The sequence below is a fragment of the Solanum verrucosum genome, unplaced genomic scaffold (genome assembly GCF_900185275.1).
Source record: "Solanum verrucosum unplaced genomic scaffold, falcon-dt-bn FXZP01000049.1, whole genome shotgun sequence".
Lineage (NCBI taxonomy): Eukaryota > Viridiplantae > Streptophyta > Magnoliopsida > Solanales > Solanaceae > Solanum > Solanum verrucosum.
In genome coordinates this window covers 967,926-993,270 of record NW_026020221.1, presented here as the reverse complement: position 1 = coordinate 993,270, position 25,345 = coordinate 967,926, and the positions used below count along the sequence as shown (strand labels likewise).

Below are 25,345 nucleotides of genomic sequence, written 5' to 3'. Positions count from 1 at the left end.
TGCACAACCTAAGTTTTCGTGTTCGTGGTGTTTCTGACATTTTAATTGACAACAACTTATCGTTTCAATGATTCGGCTTATTAAAATATGACTCAATAGAAATTAAGCACGAACAAGATAATTTTAGGGATCTTTGTGTTCGATTAAACTGACCAAAACCGGGCTAATTGTCATGGATACATTCTTATTTGATATAAAACCTAAAACACAATCAATCAAAGTGAAAAAAAGAAATTTAAAAAGTTATAAATGCCATTAAGGTTGATAAGGAGTGGCAATCAAGTAAAGATCGTCCTTTCTAGCCGCAGACATTCCAGCCAATTCAGTCAAATCCAAGTCTTTTGGCTCCATTCCAGTAGGGAGCTTCCAATCAAAGTGACAAAGCAATTGAGCCAACGGCAAATAAACATTCGCTAAACCAAATGATATGCCGGGACAAATCCTTCTCCCACCACCAAAGGGAAGATACTCAAAATTGTTACCAATAAAATCTATAGAGCACTGTTCAAATCTCTCTGGTTTAAAGCATTCTACATCATCCCAATATTTCGGATCTCTTCCCAATGCCCAAACATTAACCATGACTTTGGTCTTCACAGGGATAGTGTAGCCATTTATTTCAGTTTCTTCCCTACATTCTCTCGGGACCAATAGTGGAATCGGTGCATGAAGTCTCATTGTTTCTTTAATGACTAGCTTTAAGTATTTCAGCTCTTCCACATCATTTTCATCGAACGTTACTTTGTTTCTAAAGGCTTCTCGCACTTCTGCTAGAGCTTTGGCTAATACACTTGGATTTTTCAACATTTCAACCATAGCCCATACAGTTGTTGTTGATGAAGTTTCTGTTCCAGCTGCAAACATGTCCTGCAATTTATGGCCAAGTTACAAATTTTTTTCTGCTATGGATAATAAATATGTAAAATAATTATAGTATTCGATACTTACAATAATAATAGCTTTGATATTGTCGTTGTTGATTGGAAATTGAAGACTTTTATCATTCATAAGTTTTAGAAGGACATCAATTAGATTTTCACCCCCTAATGCATGATCATCATTCTTGCGAGTTGCAAAGTTCTTCTTGTGCTCGTTGATGACATCCTCAACAATTGCATCTACCTTACGATGGACATTTAGAAGTTTTCGCTTGGATGTACCAAAAACATGAAGAAACTTGTATGAAGGGAAGATGTCAGCCACATCAAAGCCTTCTGCTAACCTTATTACTTCTCTAATTAGCTTTATAAACATGTCTTGCTCCTTTGGTAGTTGCCCAAATGCTGATCTACATGTCATGGAGCTTGTGAACCAAATGACTCTTTCTGTAAAATTAACTAGCTCACCAGAAGAAGAAGATGATTGGATAGAGTCAATGAGACGAACAACTTCATCACACCTGATCGAGCTAAATGATCGGACACTCTTTGCACTCAGTACCTCCATGACACAAATTTTACGCATTTGTTTCCAATATTCACCTGTTAATATAGAAATTATCACGTGTCATGAAAAATCTAACAAAATAAATCTTGGATGACAATAAATAAGACAATGAAGAAAAATATATATCAAAAGAGACATTACAATGTAACATGATAATTTGGTCAATTAATAATCAACATATGATCAATTTAGGTTTAATTTCTCCTCTAAACAAGACTCTTTTAAGGACTATGGATGTCATAAATTGAGAAGGTGTGAAAGATATATATAAATGTGGGAAGGTTTTTAAGTTCAAAATTGAAATACGAAAAATGTCCTTCACTAATTCTTTTTATTAAAAATCTTTTTACTAATAATTTCAAATTAAATCGATAATGATAATTTAACTAGACCAAATACATGGTAATTAGATGTTACACTTGCCATTTCCCACCTCTTAATGACTTTAATTGTTAACCCTTTAGCTTCTACCATTAAATACATTCATTCACAACCTTTTATGAACACAATTTCTCCCTTTATAATTTAGATAGAAAATGTTAGTTCACTACACTTTTGTGTTTCAGATAGTTTTGATGTAATTTTATTTATTGGCATTTGTTTTCTCTCTTTCATTGATATATTGCTATGATTTTTTTTCTTTCATTTTTTATGATATGATGACATGTGTATTTTGTTGTTTTCCACATTAATTAATTAATTTTATATTACAAATATTTTATCCATAACTTTCATTCTTTATTTTAATTTTTATAAATTTTCTTTTCATAATATTTTTTAAGTTTGTGTGATTCTTATAAATTAATAGAACATGTGATGTTGGATAAAGATTCTTATTCCACTATCTAACTGATGTACACGTTTTTCGTCATTAATTTGTCATTTTATCATTTCAAGTATGTTTTTTTATCACCTTAGACATAATAAAGTATCGCAAGTTTTAGCATATCATATGCTGTTATTATTGTTTTAAGAAGAGATTTCATAACTTTTTAATATTTATTGAATGTTGTTCGAAAGATTTTAGGGTAATTTTTTTTAAAATCTTACCAGCCACAGAAAAAAATTGAAGAAAAAAACTACTTCACTTTTTAGCAAATAAAAATGGTAAAACCTCTACAAATGCTATTTTACTAGACAGCATCTGTAATGAACTCATATTGTATTCAAATGGATAATTGGAATTATACGTACAATTATAAGAGTTCATGCAAACTAGTAACCAATCCTTCCAAAGGAAGAAGTAGAAATAAAAAGGAAGAATGGGGGAGGTTCCAGATTAACCTAAGAAACTAAGAAATAAGATACAAGTTCATAGCATAATCCTAATTGAGTATTTCCCTCTTATATATATAGGAATCTTCATAGGGTCCCAAATGTAATTTGGCATCTTCTCACATAGGTCCTCCAGCTAAGTTATATTCGTAACAATTCTCCCCTCCTTAATAAGAACCTTGTCCTCAAGGTTCGAGTATAGTCATAATGAGACCACAGTGTTGTCATGTTCCTCTTTATAAGTGTTAACAACCCATAGGAATTCTTTAAACACTTCATTATCCAAAGCAACTTGCAACAACGATCCATCATTTTGCTTTTTAAACCAGAGGATGCATCCATGTCTAACAAGATTAACATCAAAGAGTTGCTTGAGAGATGAAGATGGCAGAACTAAAGAACCGACATTGAACACTTTATGGAGCTTTGATCTGAGAGCATTGAGAATTGTTGGATCCAACTCCACTAAAATATTATGAAATGATGGCACTGGCACTTGTAAGATCTCTGTAGTCCGAAAAGCACTCCCAGGGACAACCACTTTCTCAACCAACTTGAACCAAATCCTTCCAGCACCCACAAAACCAACTTCCAGTAGCTTACATTCATTAAGGGTTAACTTTTCTAAAGATGTAACCAACACTATATATCTCTTCCCAATTTCAAAAACATCCAATAAACACTTGATCTTGTATTGAGAGCAAGACCACATCTTTAGCCTATTGGGAGCCACACCAACTAGCAACAGATCCAACATTGTAGAACAAAATGTCAGTAAATTTTCTGAAATAAACTCGTGAACAAGAGCATTGGCAGACTGTGGTGGTGTAAGAGCACGACAATGGTGACTCAAAGCATTTGGTACACATCCCAATTTTGTCATGTCTCTAAGTAGTGAACTAGCAGAGTCTACCTCATTGACTACATATTTTGCTTGTATCACTTGAGAAAAAGTGAATGCAGAAGGAGAATTACCTTTACCTAGCAATTCGTAGAACACATATTGAGCAATTTTTGGACAATATCCAGCCAACATAATTTTCAATATGTTATGTGTGCCTTCCTTTTTGTTATTTGCTGCCCGCAACTCACTATCGACAAAATCAGCAGCTGTACAAACATGCGAAGAGAATGCTTTGTGTAGCATTTTTATAATTTCCATCAGCTCACTGATTGCAACAATTATTTTGTCAATATCCTCAATAGGCAGTGCCTTCTGCATGACTTCCCTCGCAGCTGTTGTAGTTCCCAAAGCATCAATAATTGTGTTTGACGTGGTGTTTGCACCTTCTAACAGTAACATTTGATCACGAAGAGGCAAATGGAAATTTTCAAGCTGGTCGACTTGCTGTTCATAGGGCATTTGCTTGCGCAAATATGGTATTGGAGCTTTTTTGTTTTGTTCACCAAGAAAATCTTTCGCTCTTTCAACCTCAGGAACAATATTTTTAAATAAAACTGCCATTTTTACGAGCACCTCAAGCATCATTCCATCTTGGATCCAACAGTGATCAAACTTGCAAATTTGAAGCTTGAGATTAAATTGCTCAAACCGATCAGGTGTCAAGCTAAACTTGGCATCAGAAAAGATGTGGCTGCTCCTATTTAAAATGGTTGTAACGGAATATCGTAATGACATTAACCCATAAAAGAGTCGAATACAACTCGCAAAGATGATCCATAAGATTACAACTGAGCAGTCATTAACCCATTCAACAATTGAGTGACCATTAGACAACTGAAGGTGGTTAAGACCAGTAAGTGGAGCTGGTCCAAAGACACTGATGTACCATTTCTCAGATTGGGGGTCATCATTTAGAACATCACAGACAAATATTACACCAGCTCTCTAATTTATATCATTGCTGCAAGACCATTCGGGGTTCCCCAAACGTCCAAATACTGTTCTTGCATACTGGTTTGTCACAAAAATATGCAATACTTGGTCAGCAGAGAAGAGTATAAGCCCAGGCCAATTGCCACTTTGCAAACCCCCTGTTGTTCGAATGATTGCGATATCAGATTTAGACCACAAATCAACAGGCACGTCACCTATGGTATTTAGCTGCTCCAACAACCCAAGTACAATACAATTATTGTCTCCATGGGAAGAAGCAACTATAGTGCATGGCTGCCAGGACAAGTTGAAGTTGCAAAAATAGAAGTACTGGATGAAGTCATATGCATCAATATACTTCTCTAATGCACCGGAAGAAACAACCCCAACAACATGGTTAGCAGTTATGCAAGGATATTCAATATGCATAAGACTTCGAATATCGTTACACATGTCATAGAGGAAAATGACCTCATGTGTCACGTATACACCGGGATCAAATGGAAGTTGTAAGCATTTAATCATATGGACCAATGTGATTCTATCCATAATCAGAATGTCACTCTCAGATTCAATGTACGGTCTAGTTGAGTCAAGATTAAAAGAGTAAGCATATTCATACTTGTCCAACATATCAACAAACACCTTGTGTGCAGTGGTAAGTGAGGATACTTCACCTACATCTGAAGTATCGTCAACACTCAGAAGTGGAAAGCCATTCGAACAACCAAAAAGCAGAAATCGGTTGAGTGAATGCACACCCGAATGTACCTTATCAAAGCAAGCGCCAAAAGCCTGCCCAGTATCAAACCAATCGCAAATGTGTAAACCAAGCGAACCAATAGTTGTATGAGGGCCAAGAAATTCTGCAAAAATATCTCTCTTCCGCATTATATCGAACACCTTGCAGTCAAACTCCATGTCAAGCTTATGTCCGTAACCTTTAACTGGAAAAGTCAGTTCCTTAACTGAGAAGGACAACAAACGAGAAAATTCAAGCTCGGTAGTGTCAATAGAAGCACTGAACAGAACAGAGGGGGACATGGTCTTTTGTATTGTATATCCAACATCATGAATAGGAAGTTGAGAATCCAAATGTGATTTCACGGTATCAGCAATCTCGGTGTCATTATCATCGCAAGCTGACTCTAGCACAGAGGTGATAGTTTTATCATCTGAAATCTCTGGGGTATCAGTGAAAGTGGAGTCCAATCGCATCTCCTCCTGCAGCAATGACCGCACATGACAAATAGAAGAGAGCATACACTTGTTTTTTGCTTGTAGCTCCTTCATCGATTCTTGCAGCACCTTCAAAGATTCAGATAGGGTGTTGAATTGATCATCAAGCATGGAAGAAGGGTAAAGAGGCATGGAGTACGAACAATGAAAGAACCAATGTAATGAACTCATATTGTATTCAAATGGATAATTGGAATTATACGTACAATTATAAGAATTCATGCAAACTAGTAACCAATCCTTCCAAAGGAAGAAGTAGAAATAAAAAGGAAGAATGGGGGAGGTTCCAGATTAACCTAAGAAACTAAGAAATAAGATACAAGTTCATAGCATAATCCTAATTGAGTATTTCCCTCTTTTATATATATAGGAATCTTCATAGGGTCCCAAATGTAATTTGGCATCTTCTCACATAGGTCCTCCAGCTAAGTTATATTCGTAACAGCATCCTCTTAATTTATGTCTATATCTCAAATATCATATATATCTATACTATTCTAAGTAAAAAAATTTAAAGATAAAAAATTGAATTATCAAAATATCAATCAAAAGTTGAACGTCCTTTAACTTTTACTCTTTAAACATAAATTAATTCATTGAAAGATTGTAATGCATTTGAGTAATTCAAATAAAAATAAATACAAAATAGTAATTAGCTATTTAAACACAAGAACTTAGCTAGAATGCTAGATAAACATAATTGGATCAATTAGAAGTTTGTTGATGCTTAGAGAGTTTCTTATACATATTATTGACAATGCTTGAAGTTTCAAGATTAATTTTTCAGATTTTCAGGTCAATTTTAAATTTAATTTTGTTGGCTATAAATACTACTCCGTCCAAGTCTATTTATTATTCAAACTAAACGATAATCATGTAAAGAATTTATCCTTTCAGTACAAAGGAAATATTACTTCATATATTAATATATTACTATATATTATATGTTCTATATTATAAAGCTTATTTTAAAGTACTAAACTTCATTATATTAGCCTTTAATTGAAAATAATTTACTGAAGTATTGTTTTCAAATGAATATCTTCTAAAATTCTCATGCAATCTTTGCATCTTAGCTTCTAAAGCTGAAATTTATTTATAGCACTTGAAATAAACGTGTTATAACACTTTTATTCATAAATAGAGTTTTTCTAAAGCTATTTAATATAATTTACTCTTACCAAATTTCTTATGTTATAAGGACGAACTTGGTAGAACACAATAAAATAAAGATACTACCTAGGGGCTATTATCAACACATGTAAAACCAATTATTAGAAATATTTTGTGAAAATATTAGGCAAACGCCTTACACTCACCGTAGGGGCTAAAGGCAATGTCGCATCTATCATAACAGATAATGTCCATGGCCAAGAGTTTAGGCCTAGATGCAAAAGCGATGTCATGAGTTTTTAGTACTTCTTTCGCCATATCAGGAGAAGTAACTACAACTGCAGAGACCTCACCGAATTGAAGGTGCATGAGCGGTCCATATTTTTTGGCTAAATCTCTAAGAACGCGGTGTGGACGTCCACCAGCCAGGTGATCCATACTTCCTATAAAAGGAAGTTTCCATGGACCTGGAGGCAATTTTTTGAGTACTTTTTCCATTTCCTTAACAAAAAGAGGAAACATATGAAAAGAAAAATGGAAATCAATTGCATTTTGGGATATTTGATTATTCAAACCTCAATTGAGTGTCCTATTTTATAAGCTTCTGGTTTGGCACCAAGTGGGATATGCAACAACCTAGTGGCATATTTTGGTTATAATTTTTATAAATAATATTTGATTTTTTGAATGTATTTTTTCTAAAGAAACATGAAACATGATTTAAATTTAAAATACAATTTAAATAGGAATATATATATATACAAAAAGTTTTGAAAAAGAAAAATATAGTGAAAACAAAATTTTGGGTGTTCTTCAAATATAATCTCAAATTGTATTTGTAAATTTCATGGTTAAATAATGGTTTTCAAATAAAGTGAAAAAGAATCTGAGTAAAAGTGAAAAAAATTCATGGCTAAATCCCAATTTTCTAAATATTATGATTTTTAAAAAAAATATATAAATTTGACTCATAAATTTATATTTTATTAAAAAAATCCATTTTAAATTTTATAAGAAAAAAACTCATGTTCAACGTAAAGAAATACTCGTACCATATGAAAAGAATACATACTTAGTTACTAGAATTGTTGACTAGTACCATTGGCTGTTATGAATTAGAGACAAGAGTGAAATATTGCCTTTTTTAGAATTAAACAAAAGAAGCTAGGCAAGTAGGCATTTGCTGACAAGTACAAAAACAAATGATGAATCTTCTTTTAAGTCATATTCAACGTTTATTTCATCCACTTATGACAGCCAATGCCTAATCTGTGGAGTAGTTACCATGCATATTAAGAATCGGAGGAAGTTTGATAGTTTTCACAAAGATTTTTATGTTTAAAAAAAAAAATATAACTTGTACGTTCAAATAAAATGTCAACTTAAAACTAATCTGATTTTAATATCATGATTTCATATAACATATCCAGACAGGGTATCATAACATAAATGCAATTTTTATAATTTTTGAGTTCTTTTCTTTTAACAAACAAAAAAAAATAGGCTATCCCAATAAAGAGTTATTTTAAGTCTTATTATCCCAAAATGAAATAAAATTGTATTCCATTCATTTGGGTCTCTGTTTAACAACCACCTTTTGTTTTAATTTGCTCTTGAATTTTAAATTTAATTCATTATATCTCCATGTGCTCAAGGACTCACAATCTTACTAATTTCCAACTATTTCCTTGTTAGTGATGTGATATGTGAACAACTTTTTTGCACCAATGGCCAAAAATCCAAAAAGTGTATCCAACCCTCCAAAACACTTCAAATTTAAATTCAACTCCTGAGTTTATAAAATTACATTTTAACTCCTTTTCCCTTTTAAATACCTCTTAGCTTTCTTCCTTTTTTACTACTCCTTCTGTTCAATTTTATATTACTTACTTTTCTTTTTAATTGTTAAAAAAAATGACACATTTCTACTGTCACGCCCCGAACCTACTGGAACTACTCCTAACTCATCTTGAGCTAGGAGTTATGACTGCTCAAAATTGGCCAAAACTCACTGATTTCCCACACTTAACCAAATTTCCAAATTTTGAATTTTATTCCAAAAATGACTATTTCCAATTTCAAGCTTTTTCATAGTTATTTCAACTTACCGGATGTTACATCTACTGTATCGATTGTAAAGTGGATGCATCTCAAAGTAAAAATGTCAATATTGATCTGATCCCAATTTTAAGCAGATCAATTATATTGATAGTGTACCGATTGTGAAGTGGATTGAGTCTGACAATATGGGATAAAAGATTGAATAAAAAATGAACACCTAAACCAATAACTGAACAACATAATTTTTTAGATTTAGACTGTGTAGCAGATATGTCACGCCCCGAGCCTACACCCTGGGCGGGACCGGCACTCGGAGACCATTGCTGGCCCCAAGCGAACCCTTGGCCTGGCTTTCTTAACTCAGCGGAAACCTACTCAACAAAATAACTCAATGCTATGCAGAGACATATACAACTTAAATGATACATATCTGGCCAAAAAGGCTACTCGAGTCTCAAAATAGAATACTTACATATATACATAGATAAGAGACTCAAAACTAACTGACTGACTGTCTATGAAGCCTCTAAAATACTTAGATGGATGTTGGGACAGACCCCGCAACACCCTAATAAACAAAACTAAGAGAACAAAATAACTGAGCCCTCTGGAAGCAAGGAGGCTCACCACTGACTCTAGAGTGCCCAACTGGATCAACGGCGTGCAGAGTGCTGATCCTGGGTACCTGCGTCTGCATCATAAAACGATGCAGGCCAACTGGCATCAGTACATGGAATGTACGAGTATGCGAGCTGGACCGCTAAAAACAACTTAAGCTTGAAAAAGGGATACCAAAGAGAACTTACCTTGGCTCTGTACAACTCAAGAATAACTGAACTTAATATAAAGCAATAAGACACGAGCCATACATATAAAGCTTGTAAAAGAATGTAAACAACTTAGATCGTTAAGGATAAAATGATAACAAACTAAACTTTTCTTTTATAAACATAATACAGCTTTTGTGGGAGGTTCTTTAACCGACAACCACCACTACGAGCCTTAGTGATGATACAACGTTTTACCTCACGTTGCCAAAGGACCATCCTATACCTTGCCATCGATATAGGACCTTACTTTTGCTTAGTGGATCCACTAGCCTAATCTTACGTGATCATCTAAAAAGAATGATACGTCAAGTCCCATGTTGGCGCATGGTTCTTATGGAGAGTCGAGTTAATATGAACTCGTGTCCCCAATTCGGTGCTCAATACTACTCCCAAAAATACTTTGGCTCATGCTTTTAAAATAACTTCTTTCTTTGATTGAGACGATTACTCAAAACTTAGCCCAAAGGCTCTTTTGGAAGACATGGCTCCTTTCTTACTTAAATGTAAAAACATTTAGAACTTCTTTGGGAAGTACATAGTTCCCTAATAACTTTGGAGAAATGGACTCGACTCTTTACTCCTTACTTTACTTAAACTCTTTACTTTTTGACTTGAAACTCTTAACTCAACTTGAAACTTGAAACGACGTTAAGACGTTCAATAACGACTCTTGAAAAGCTTTAAAGACTTGCTTTGACTTGCTTAACTTCTAAGCTTGGTCCTAACTCCACTTGACTTGATCCTAACTTTCTTGAATTTAATTATGGATTCAAGGACTTGATTGGTATTTGGAAGGACCCCAGGGTGTTTAGGAATGATTTAGGAATGATTTGGGACAGCCAAACTAAAGAAAATCTTCGAACATAAATTCTGAAAACAGTGGAGTCCGCGTCCTGTCCGCGACGCGGAGAAGATTTTTGTTCACAGAGGGAACAAGTCCGCGACGCGGACGTGCTCCTCGCAAGCTGCCCGACTTTCTCCTTCACGTCTCCAACTCTAAATCCTCTAACCTCAAGGGTTCCAGCCCCAATCACTTAGAAACATAATATCCCTCAACATTCAATAGAATACCACTCAAAACACAATCCAATCATGTTCCACAACCCCCAATAATTCCAACAACAACAACAACCAACTTTAACAACATAACCAAACCTTTCTTAATGAATAAAAGGGGTTAGGTGTGTGGGGGAAAGGATCACCCAACACTAAAAGCTCACATACCTTGGTAGGGATCACCCCCGACGAAAATCCACGATGATCTCCTTGCTTGATCTCCTCTTCTTCTCTTCTTCTCTTCTTCTTCTCTTCTTCTTCTCTCAAAACCCTCACTCTCACTTCTTTTAAAATGGTAAAACTGATCAAAATGATCAGCCTAACACATTTATAAAACCAAAATAAAAGGCTAGGGAAAAGACCAAAATGCCCTTAATGATTCCCGGACGGATTTCCTTGTCAACTGCCCAACTTTCAAAGGTCATAACTCGCTCATACGGACTCGGAATTGAGCAAACTCGGTGGCGTTGGAAAGATCGTTCCGAGGGCTATGCAACCATAACTGGAAATACTTCTAACTCATCATGAGCTAGAAGTTACGACTGATCAAAGTTGGCCAAAAACTCACCTTTTCCATACTTAGCCAAATTTCCAAAACTTTAAAATTCTTTCCAAAAAAAGAAAAATTCCAATCCTAAGCCTCTTCAAAGCTATTTCAAATTGTCGGATGTTACAAGATATAAATAAAACAATCCAATTATGGATGGGATATATATCAAAACAATTAATAGATAACAAAATAGGAATGACAGAAACACCAGGATATATAGAAAGAACACTTATAGGAACAGTAAAATTATGGCTACAAAATTTATCAGAGGAAAGTTTGAAAACTTTAAGAAGTAATAAAAAATTTGATGGTGAATTAGCTACTACAACTATGGAAATATTATATAAATACGAAGTAGCTATAAGAAATGAATTTAGTAGTATGACAACAGAAGTAGAAGAACAAAATAAAGAAAAAATCATAAACCGAAATCTAATGACAAAATTAGCAATATGTAATATGTGTTATATAGATGAATATACATGTGCATTTAGAGAATACTATTATAAAGGAACATATAACACAGAAGAAAGTAAAGAAATAAGAAAATTATATTTTACAAAATTACCAGAACCTTTTAATTCAAAAGTAATAAAAAGTTGGAATGAAGCAGGATTAACAGATACTTTAGGAGCAAGAATGAAATTCCTACAACGATGGTTTATAGAAATGTGTGAAAAACATAAAGAAGAAATAAAAATGGAAAAGATATTAGTAAAAAACCTATCATGTTGCAAAAATAAAACAGCACCCCAATTTGATTGTACGGATAGGTATTATAAAAATAAAAAAAGAAACTATAAAAAATACAGATCAAAATATAAGTATAAAAGACCAAGGAGAAACTGCTACGTCAAAAACTACAAAACCAAAAGACCATATAGACCAAAGAAAAAACTAACGGAATGCACTTGTTATAATTGTGGAAAATTAGGACACATGGCTAAAGATTGCAAATTAGCTAAAAATCCAAAGAAAAAACAAATATCAGAAATACTAGTAGACAACGAAGAATATATACCAATAGAGTATATAGATTATGAATTAGAAAGCAATGATAGTATATATGAATTATCAGAAAATGAAACAAATGAAATGGAAAATAATTCAGTAACAAAATCAAATAATGAATACTATATAAATGACTGAAACAGATATACAAATAATAACTAAAGAAAAACATTAAGATGAAGAATCTTTAGAACAAAAAATAATATTTGATAATAGTATATTTGAACAAATAAAAGGAAAAGAATTAGACCTAAGCGTAGAAAAAATATTCGAAATACCAACAATAAAAAACTGGTTTAAACGACAAAAAGAAGAATATTATGTAGTAAATCAAAGAGAACCTATCATAGATTGCAAATACACCAAAGGAAAGGCTAAAATACCAATAATAAACAAACGAATAATAAATAAAGAAATACAAGATATTAAGGCTAAAAATCCAATTAAATATGTACATTTAGGAGGAACAAAAATACTAATAAAAGCATGTTTTACAGAAGGAATAGATACACCCATAGAAATATACTTAGCAGATGATAGAATTATACAACCCATAGAAAAAAGTATAATAAGTGCAGTAAAAGGTAACCTCATATACCAAAAATTTAAATTTATAATAAGTGCTAACTACTTAGTAGCAATAAATGACAGAAACATAGATAAAGCACTAGTATTATATTGGAAAATGTCAAGGATAGAACTAGCCCAGGAAGTAAAATATTTACAGCTAGATGTAAAAACTTATATGTTTTAACAACAAAACATAAAATAACAGCAAAAAATAAAATAAATAAAATAAAAATAGAAAATCCTTTTGAAAGAATAGTTACAGTCATAGATAATAATGATTATAGTTATAATGAGATTGATATAGAAGAAGATTTAGAAATAGTAAAAGAAAGATTAAGCACATCAAAAAGAATAAACTATGAAATACCCCAAATATCATAAAAAAATAGTACCTCAAGAAGAATAGATAGAACTCCACAAAAATCAATAGAAGAAGAAATAAAACCATATCATTACTACATAACGGGAGTAATGGAACAACGAAAACATCTAATATTAATAAATATTGGACAAGAAGAAAACTATATTACAAGAGAATTAGTAACAGAAGATGAAATAATAACTACTGAACAATTATGCCCTGAACTACCAAAGGCATTAATAAACACCGAAGAAACTACAGAAAAGGAAATAATCATTGGAGGAGTACCAGTTGTAACACCCCGTATTCGAAACAGACAAAAATACAAATTTTGAGAAATTGCAGGTGCAACTTACGGTCACCGTCCACAGACCGTAGGTCAAACCACGGCCCGTGCTGGTGGTCCGTGGTTCACCACTGCAACCCCTCCCCAAACCAGCTCAGAAAATTGGCTAAGTCCCGACTCACGGACAGACCCACGGTCCGTAGATCAGACCACGGTCCGTGGTCTTAGTCCGTGGATCGAGACTTCCCTCACCAGCCTTTGACACAAACTACGGTTGACCAGCACGGACCGTCATTCGATCCACGGTCCGTAGGTCTGACCGTAGATGAGGTTAGCAGCTAGTTAGATGAAAAATTATTGATGGGTCAACTTCAGATGGTCATAACTTTTAACACCAAAGGAATTGTGTGTCCCATAACCTATGGTTAGATAGATAATTGAATTATCTTTCCAACACCACCGAGTTTGCTAAATTCCAACCTCCGAGTAAAAAGTTATGCCCGTTTTAGTGAAGCCGTGTCAGGCAGACTCGACCTACAGACCCAATCGACGGACCATCAGTCCCGTCCGTCGGTCAGTCCGACAGCAGCTAATTCAGGGGTCTTTTGGTCTTTTCCTATTTCATTTATCCCCTAAGATACATCGCTTAGACCCTAAATCATGAGGTTTTAATCAGTTTAAGCCTAGAAACATAATTAGAACTTACCTTAGTCAAAATCATTAATCAAAACTTAGAAAATTAGAATCAAGATGGAGAAAAAGGTCAAGAACCCTAGTTCAAGAACGTAGCGAGGTTTCTTCAGTTCCAGCCCCAAAATCGAAAGATTTCTCCGTGGAATTCGTCACTAGGTATGTGGGATTACACTAGTGGGTTCCTTTCGCCCATTAGGTCCCTAGAATTCAGTTAGATTCTTGATTCCATGATTATGAACAGACCTAGGGTTTCTAGAATTACAGCAGATCATCATGAATTAGTTATTTAAATGTTCCAAATCAGATTATCATGTTATTGCTCAGTTTATCGCATGAATTTCAGAACCCTAGCTATGTATTTCTTTAGTTCTTGAATTACACATGCTAGGTCAGATATTTCAGTATTCAGTTATACATGCCTCAGTTTATGAATGCATCATTATCAGATTAATTGTTGCATTCTCAGTTTGCATGTTCAGTTCGAGCTATCCAGTATTTACAGAAATTCTGTCATAACCAGTTAACTACTTAATTCATTGGGAGTAGCATAATATCGAGTTGGACTAGGGTTTCAGCGTACCCATGTAGTCCCAGAACTACGAGCCACGTAGGTGTAAGTCCCCTCTGTGGGCAACATCAGTTTAGTGATCACGCCAGCATGCCTCTATACCTCTGGCAGGGTATATTGGGTCCTCTCGATGGGGCGTATACATCGGACTCCACATTTAGCTCATGTGGTTTTATGTCGGTTATTAGTAGCTCCCACAGTTCAGTCAGACTCTTTTGCATTGACCATATTTCAGTACAGTCAGTATTCAGTCTCAGCATGTTATAAATTTGGTCATTGCATCAGTTAGCTCAGTATTCAGTATTTTCAGTATCTATATCATGTTCAGATTATTTCATTACTTCATTGCTTTGTTCAGTTATATGTTATTTCAGCTTTACTCTATCCTGCATGCTCAGTACCTTTCAAGTACTGACGCATACGTGCGCTACATCTTCTCGTGATGTAGGTTCAGGTTCTCAGCATCCAAATCACACTTAGATTGATTCCCGATCTTCAGTTCAGCAGCATCAGTGGTTAGTCTTCATTCTTCGAGGACTAGTGACATGTTTATCTTTATCGCTTTTAGTCTTTAGTTTCAGTTTTGCTAGATCTAGTTGGGGCATGTCCCAACATTTCTAGTCAGTTTAGAGGCTTATTTCAGACATAGTTAGATTCAGCTTAGTGTTTTGAGTTTGATATTTCTTTTGTATTAAACTCTCATATTTGATATATTCAGCTATAGTATATGGGTATTCCCCATCTTTTCAGATTTATTTATGATTTAGCTTCCGCATAAGTTTATTATCTTTAGTATGCTCATGATCATGCCAACAGGGTTAGCTTGGGATCACTTGTGGTCCTAGGTCCCGTGTCCGCATCTCGGGGGTAGCTCGGGGCGTGACACCAGTAGTAATAAAGTTTAAAATATATCAAGGATATAAAAATATCACTTTAGGAATAGAATGGTTAGAACAAGTAAAACCATATAATCTAGAAAACAAACAGTTAACAATAAATTATGAAAATAAAAGAGTAATAATAAAAAGAACTTTAGTATGATAAAAATATGAAAATATATATACTTACAAAGATAATAACAGGGGGATATTACAACAGATATTATACACCAATGATAGATACAGGAGCAGAAGCTAATATATGTATACAATTGTTTACCAGAAGATAAATGGGAAAAGTTAAAAACACCGATAGTAGTAACAGGATTTAATTATGAAGGAAGCATGATCACATATAAGGAAAAACATATAAAAATACAAATATGGGATAAGATATTAACTATAGAAGAAATGTATAATTTTGAACTTACAACAAAAGATATGCTATTAGGAATGCCATTTTTAGAAAAATTATACCCACATATAATAACAAAAACACACTAGTGGTTCACAACACCATGTAAACAAAAAATAGGAGCAAAAAGAGTGAATAATAAAAAATGAAAAACAACAGAGTGGATAAAAGGTAGTGAGAAAATTACACAAAAATTAGAAAATATAAAAGAAGAAGACCCTAAAATAGAATTAATTATATTCTCTATAGATAAAGTAAAAATAATCCAAGATAAGTTAAAATTATTATATAGTTAAGATCCGTTACAAGGATGGGAAAAACATAAAACAAAAGTAAAAATTGAGCTAATTAATAATAATAGCATAATAACCCAAAAACCATTAAAATATAATTTTAATGATTTAACAGAATTTAAGATTCATATAAATGAATTATTAGAAAAAGGATACATACAAGAAACTAATAGTGAACATACAAGCCCAGCATTTATAGTAATAAACATAGTGAACAAAAAAGAGGAAAAAGTAGAATGGTTATTGATTATAGAAATTTAAACGCAAAAACTAAAACATATAATTGCCCAATACCAAATAAAATATTAAAGATAAGACAAATACAAAGATATAATTACTTTAGTAAATTTGACTGCAAATCAGGATTTTACCACTTAAAGTTAGAAGAAGATTCTAAAAAACTTACAGCATTTATAGTACCACAAGGATTTTATGAATGAAATGTATTACCATTTGGATATAAAAATGAACCAGGTAGATATCAACACTTTATGGATAACTATTTTAAACAACTAGAAACTGTATAGTATATATTGATGATATATTACTCTATTCCAAAACACAGGATGAACATATAAGGTTATTAGAAAAATTTATACATATCATAGAATATTCAGGCATAAGCCTAAGTAAAAAGAAAGCAGACATAATGAAAAAGCAAATAGAATTCTTAGGAATACAAATAAATAAAAATAGAATAAAAATGCAAGCACATATAGTACAAAAAATAATTAACTCAAATGAACAACTAGATACAAAAAAGAAATTACTATCATTTCTAGGATTAGTGAATCAAGTAAGAGAATACATACCAAAATTAGCAGAGAATCTAAAACCATTACAACAAAAATTAAAGAAAGATATAGAATACCAGTTTGATAAAAAAACCAAACACAAATACAAAAAATAAAACTATTATGTAAGAACCTACCTAAACTATATTTTCCAGATGAAAACAAAAAATTACTTATATAGTAGAATCAGACGCCAGTGAAAAAAGTTATGGAGGAGTCTTAAAATACAGGTATGATAAAGAAAAAATAGAACACCATTGTAGATATTATTCAGGAACATTTACTAATACATAAATAAGATGAAAAATAAATAGGAAAGCATTATATTCAGTGTATAAATGTTTACTATCATTTGAACCATATATTGTATATAACAAATTTATTATAAGGACAGATAACACACAAGTAAAATGGTGGCTAACAAGAAAAATACATGATTCAGTAACTACAAAAGAAATGAGAAGATTGGTATTAAATATATTAAATTTTACATTCACTATTGAAGTAATAAAAACTGACAAGAATGTTATTGCAGATTACTTATCAAGACAAAACTACTCAAACTGAGAAAGAAAATACAATCGAAGAGATACTCAAAGCCATTACTACACTTTGTATCAAAGTGGACAGTATGGACAATGAGATACAAAAGCTAAAGACTAATGAAGATAATCTGAAGTCTAAAGCTAGTACAAGTCAGCATCATGACTATAAAAATGCGGAGCTAAGTCAATCGGAAGACTTTAAAAATCCAGAGCTAAGAGGTGATGTTGGGAAACACCTTAAAACCCATAATGATTGTTTAAATACAACTGCAGGTACAAAGAAACCAATTATTGAAAAACAACGGAATGCAAATTTAAATCAATTATTTAAAAAATCATTTATACAAAAAACAAAACCCATTAACCATAGAATCACAAACTTCAACATATGCAGATAGCCTACAACATGAGAAAAAGGTATATAATCACATCACAAGGACATACATCGAAAATATATACAAAATACAGAGTTACCTAAACCTCAATCCCAGATCTACCACTACAAAAGATCCAAACCAAGACTATACAACCCAGAAATTACAAGGATACACCAAGCTAATTGGATAGCCGAAAACCAATGCTAATCTAGTGAAAAACATGTTATAATTGTAGATTAATAAGTACTGCATATACCTACGATGGAGAAGAATTAAGCGGTATACCAGAATTATATAAAACATTTATTATATACAAAAGAGTAACCAAAGGGAATTTATTTTATATAAAATTCTATACGGCAACAGCAGAAATACTACATGAGGAGATAAAACCTCTGATTCAAGTTGTAAAGATAGGCCTGACCAAAGATATGATAATACCAGAAGATAGCGGAGAACAACCAGAAAATCAAAAATTGAGATACCCAATTTTTATGCCAATAAACGAATAATTGGTATATCAACTATAATACAAGAATTAGCCAACAATTATTTGAATGGCAATGCTATATGGAGCTACTATTTCAGAGACCAATTAATGATTTATGCCAACTTAAGGGAACTAAGGAAATCAGATATGGATGAAGTCCAGAAATGGATTTTATCATTATTAAAACCAGAAGAAAAACCTATAACAAGAGCATTAATGGCAGGATTTATTTCATCAGAACTATTAACCAGATATTGTAAGTTAATTGGACATAAATATCCTGACCATATATGTTCAAAATGTAATGGAGAAGATACTGTGATTCCCGATGTCCAGCTGGAATGATCAAATAAGATAAAGACGGAAGAAGATAAGAAGAAGAAGACAAGAAGAAGAAGACAAAAAGATAAAAAGAAGATAGACACATGAAGTAAAATGTGCATTATTATGTAAATAAAGTCGTAGATAAAGGAGAAGACAAAGAGATAAGATAAAAAGAAGAAGACAAAGAAGATAAGAAGAAGAAGACAAAAAAACAAAAAGAAGATAAACACATGTGCATTATTATGTAAAGAAAGTGGTAAAGTGTGCAGTAGTCACATTAATGTAAAGAATAGTATGTAAAAAAGTCGTAAAGTGTACAGTAGACATGTAAAAAAGTCGTAAAGAGTACACTAGACGCATCATTATAGAGAATGATATAGAATTAGAATTGTCTATATATAGGAATGTACATGTAACATAAAAGGCAAGCCTTCAATAAACAAAGCAAGCTTTCATAAAAAACACTCTCAAATACTTAAGATATTCACACTTAATAGATAATGGAACAACCTTCAGATATCATGGATAAGCAAGAGGCAAAGGTATATTGTTCAATAAATATGTAGAACTAATTTCATATATTCCTGAATATCATATATATGATTGAATAAATTTATGTTAGTTATTATGTATTAGAATTATTTGAATCATGATTTCTAGTTTATTAGCTCACTGGAAATAGGGAGAAAACTTCTATACTATGCCATCCTAATGTTGAAACCAGTAGGCAAGGAAAGCCGTTTAGGGGAGTAAACAAAGTTGAGGCGCTGATAAGAACGAAGTATCTGCTAAAGTACGATGCTAGTAGTGACAGGAGAGCATGATAAACAAATAATCTAGTTCATAATGATCTAATATGAATTTAATCAATTATGAATATGATAGGAAGGGATAATTGAAAATAAAAAACCTACATAACAACGAACATGACTACATACATGCATGATGAAATGATAAAAACTATGAAACTTTAATCTTATATATACTTAAAGGTATAGAGATAATTGAATTAAGAAGAATCATATGGGAAAAAAATATTTAATAATGGCGAATCAGAAGATATATTACACCAACAATGGTATGAAATAGACTTACATGATCTAGACCACGAGATAATAGAATTATATGACTTAGAAATAGATTTAGATTAAAATGAACTACAAATATTTACAATATTGGACGAAAGCTAGGGAAAATATAAAACTGCTAGAACAATTAATGGAGAATAATTTATATATGTACCTAAGAACCCAAGATATGTTATATCTAGAGTACATCATAAATAATATTAAAGAAATGACAAGATTAAAACCTCTAGCAAAAGAATATTATAATAAAATCTTTACTAAAAATTAATATAAGAACGATAAAGTCCGCACCCACGAAAAATGGTAATAATAGAAAAATATCTTAATGTTCTTATATAAATTAATCAAGTCTAGAAAGGTAAGAAAGCATAACCGATTATAATAAGAAATAATATAAATTACATATGTAATAATGTAAAATTTTACTTTAAAATTAAATTGATAGTCTTTGATTACATGTTTTTACCTACTATTCAGTATAATTATATAGTTATTTTCATGATCTCTTAGAAGAAAAATTTCATGTCTTTGAACCCATGATAATTAAATTGCATGTTCTATTTAGAATATAGAAATCACGATGAGTAGTTTTACATCAAGTCTTTCAGTTTCACATGTTTAAAGATGCTTTCAGATAAAGTGTTTATAAATTCAGTCTCAGTTTATCAATATTATTTAGATATATAGTTTATTAGTATAAATTCAATTGGGAGTAATTCTTAGCATCAATCGGACATAGAGATGAATGATCACTCATTAGTTAAGACAAAACCATTTAGTGGAAATCAGTAATTCCTAGAACTACATGTCATCGGAGGTATTAAGGGGAATCTATTAGATCAATATTGAAACCTTAGTCCTTTTGCACATCATTTTAGTGAATCCACGTCATTAGTGTTGTCTACCCTATGTAACACCCGGAAACTAGTACGCCAAACTAGAGCCTTAAATGAGGTTCTAGAGTTTAATGTCAGGGTTAGAATCGTAAATATGATTTCCCAAACTTGGAATGAAGGTTTTAGGGTTAGGGCGTCAAGGTACGACCCCCCAAGGACCAACCAAGGGTCCTTGAGGAGGACTGCCTAAAATCTGCCAAAAAAATAGGCCACCTACGGATGGGACTCACGCCCAGTAGGTGGACCCACGCCCCGTGGGAAGGGATCGTGGGTCAAGACTCCAAATTATAGAGTTGCAGGATACCACCCACGGAGGTGCAGCACGCTCCGTGGATCCACCCACGGTCCGTGGGTCGGGGTCTCATGGGTGAGGCAGCCTTGAAGTCAAGTCGTTTTAAGTTAGGGGGGTTAAGGGAAGGTTCTAGAATTAGTTAGTTACTAAGTATGGTCATTTTATTAGTAATTAGGCCACCTATATAAAGCTAATATACCCTTAATTATATTATTCCAAATCATTATTTTAGATTCACCAAAGAACCCAAATTCCCTCAACAAATTATCTCTCTAGAAGTAAAAAAGAAGAAAAGAAGAAAGCTAGGGAAAATTCCTCCATTGATGCAAGCTTTGTGAGGGCTTTAAAATCAAGGTATGATAGCTTATTCATCCTTGGATTCTTCCATCCATGGATCCTCCTAAATTTCCCCCAATTGTGAAGATAAACCCCAATTCTAGCTAGGGTTTCTTCTTATATTATGGATAGTGTTGAGTATGAATCCAATTGAGTGGATATTACTTGTTTATTATTGTTTTAGTATTGAATCATGATATTATGATGAATTTATATGTTTCCATGGTTAACCGTAGTCTAATTGATGAAATTGATATTATGTGGGTTTATGCCATGAAAGGTGAAATTGAAGACTTAGAGACGATCTTCAAAAATTGATGATGTCTATAGTAATTGTTCATTAATGAAACCTTGTAGACATGAATTGAATTATATTATAGTATATATGTTGGATCATGACTAGTAAATCTTGAAGTTGAACTTTTATGATGATTTTTGACTAGAATCACTTAATAATGAAGAATGTGGTTAGAATGCCTTGAAACCTAGGTATGAAAGATGATGGTAAGAGGTAAAACTTTGAGAATAAGGCTTGTAGTTATGAGTGTTGATGGTTAGGGCTTTGAGAGTAAAGCTAAGATGATGAATTAAGAATAATCAAATGTATAAAGTGATGGAATCACTAGAAACATGGATTGGTTATCAAGGACATCCCTCCAAGGGTCATGAATTAAGTAAGAACTTAATAAGCTATCTTGTGGGATGTACGCCTAGCACCGAGTAGATGTTGAATTGAGATGGAAGCTTTTACCTAGTTGAGTCTAGCTTCCAAAATAGGAACTTACACAAGTAGAGTCCGAGTCTCCTAAAGTATATCTCATGAGATGGAGTCCCTCACAAGTTGAGTCTGGGTTTCCTAATAGAATTTCCATATCCCATAACTATGTGCCTTGTAGGAAAGTTAGATAGTGGGTCCAACTAAGCTAACAAACCGGTTCTACCCTAGGCAAGTAGACCAACCCTTCTCGGTGTGGGTAACATCGGAGGGGATCATGTGAAAGCTCATGTGGTCCCATGTCGGTTAAGGCTATTTTCACAACTAGTACAAGATTAATAATGAACTAAGACATGCTTAAAGAAGCATCTCCAAGTATTCAAACATAATGAACTTAGATATCCTTGAGTAAGCATAGTGTTCAAAAGTAAAGAAGAGGGACTAAGATGTGCTTGAAGAAGTATCTCCTAGGGTTCCAATGTCTTAAAAAGTGGGAAAAGTCTCCAAATCAAGAAGTATGAGTATGAGGACCTAAAAGTGGTACTTAGCATGGGTAGGATTATGGGGTCTTATTCATGCATTGCACAAGTATGACTTAAGGTTACCTAAGAAAGTGTTCTCTTATATGATGTATGTTTAGATAGGATTGTGCTATAATTGCCTTCCTTGTCATGCTATGATTGACTAAAGGTGAGAGATTCCCTTGTCTATGAGAATTAAGTTAAGGATGAGACCATAAGATGGTAAATATGATTATGATGACCAAAGGGGATACTTAATATGAATGGGATTATGGGGTCTTATTCATGCATTGCACAAGTGTTTTTTGAGGTTACTTGAGAAGTAGTTCTCTTATGATATGAAGGACTAAGAATTTGAATAATGCTTATATGATGCATATGTTGGAGACTTTGCTTATTATTATGATATTGTCTCTTATGCTTATAGCTTATGTTTCATGAAGTATCTCTTATTATTATGGATTATGTCTTATGTTGACTAACCCTTATGTTGTTATGCTCTTATGATGTTATGCTAGCTATCATATTTAGTACTTTTGTTCTAACGTATACTTTGCCGACATTCTAATCAAATGTAGGGTTCGGAAATTTTTGTTCCATTCTTGAGGATAGGTTTCTAGAAGTGCAAGGAGTTCAAGACTTGGTGAGTCCTCATAGTTTCAAGGATGAAGCCACCATTTCCTTTATGTCTTTTACTTTCATGCTTTGAGACTATTGTATGGGCTTTGTCCCGAGAGTTATTCAAAGTATTATAGTAGATGGTTTGAGACAAAAGTGCAGTAAGACTTCCACTTTGCTTTTATAAAGACTTTGATTGTATGAAAAACATTTTAAAATTCCGCACTTTTCTAGTATCTTATGTTATGATATGCTAAGGGCTTGTATGAGACCCCTTCGGAGTCAAGTACGCCATGTTACATCTAGGGTGTACCCCTGGGTCCTGACACCGTAGTGTAACATCTCGCCTTAGAAAGAGCTAAATTTAGAAAAAAATAATTTGGAAAGAGCCAAATCTGAAATTATGCAAATTATGCTTAAGTTGTGAGTTTTGAGTTAACTTCAAATGACCATAACTTTCATTACAGGATGATTTAGGTGGCCCATAAGATATCAAATGAAAGGTCTTGAAATCCTCTTTCCAACGCCACCGAGTTTGCTAAATTTCTAGCTTGTATGAGGGAGATATGCCCGTTTGAAGTCAGGTTGTCCAGTTAAGGAAAGTTATCAAAAATATGAGGGGTATTTTGGTATTTTCCTTACCCCATCAGCCTAAAACGAATTTAGTATTATTTTAGGGTCAAATCTGATTCTGGCCAGTTTGCATAAATCAAAATACTCTTAGGGTTTTGAGAGGAGTTCAAGAAAAGGAGAAAAGTTCAAGGCATTCGTTAAGATTCATAAGATTTTAGAAGGGAAAATTCGATCCTAAGAGGTATGTGAGTTCTCATAGTGTTGGGTTCGTTCACCCACATGCAAATCATGCTATTCTTAATGCAAATTTTGTTCTTGAAGTTGAAGGATTTGTGTTCTTGATGAGTTTTCTTGAAATTCCTTTGTAACTTGATTATTGGGGTTTTAATGAATTCTTGAGATAAAAGTTAGTGAATTGAGGGTTGTTTTTAGTAGATTATTGTGTACTTATGTTGGGTATTTGAATCTAAGTGAGTGGGGGAAGAAACCATTCGATTATAGGAGAACTAGGGTCAGAAAATGAGAAATAAATTCATCGGGGAAATTTGGGCAGGGGATGGCACGCCGCCCCACTAATGCGCCAACAGAGGTGTCATATAGTTCAGGGGTTAGCGCCCTGCGCCACTCAGTGCGCCAGTGTCGTCTGCCCCACCCCTTCTCCGTCGTTTAGCCCGTTTGAGTTCTTTCAAAGTGTACGCTTACTCCCCTTTGATTCTAACTACTCTAAACTATTCTAAACATCTAGAAATCATTCATAACCTGAATCATAACCTTGAATTCATAATTCAAATTCAAGGTAGAGTTAAGAGTCAAGTCTTGAGAGTTCTTTCGAGTCTTTTGAGAAGCCTTTTGCAAACCTTTTTAAACTTGTCTTAAGACTTGAGCATTTGAGTTTGAGGAAGAGTAGAGTTTAGTTCGTTTTCTTTAAAATGATATATGGGAACTAAGTATTCCCAAGAGCAAATGTTTTTACATTTTAAAAAGAGGAGGAAACTGAGATTTCCAAATGAGTTATGAGGAGCTTGAGCACTATCTCTTTTTAGAGAAATCTTTTGAGCAATAATCTTAAAGTTGAGGATGAAAAAACATTTTCTTTGTAACATAAGAGCTAAGTTATATTGGGAGTAGTATTGAGCACCGATATGGGGGAGAGTTCAAACAACTCACATCCCCATAAACCATGTAGCCAATGTGGGTAGAAAGAGTCATATTTTTTAGATATTCCTTATTGCTTTTAAGCATAGACTAGTGGATACACTTAGTTGAGGATTTCTGTCACGCCCCGAGCTACCCC

At 33.3% G+C, this 25,345-nt stretch overlaps 1 protein-coding gene and 1 pseudogene across 2 annotated transcripts in view; both read right to left on the bottom strand.

The window, feature by feature from the left end:
* Positions 1 to 25,345, bottom strand: part of LOC125831646 (uncharacterized) — an 831,707-nt gene that overhangs the window by 346,276 nt on the left and 460,086 nt on the right. The gene's annotated exons all lie outside the window — the stretch shown is intronic.
* LOC125831607 (cytochrome P450 71D6-like) lies at positions 256 to 7,461 on the bottom strand (annotated as a pseudogene).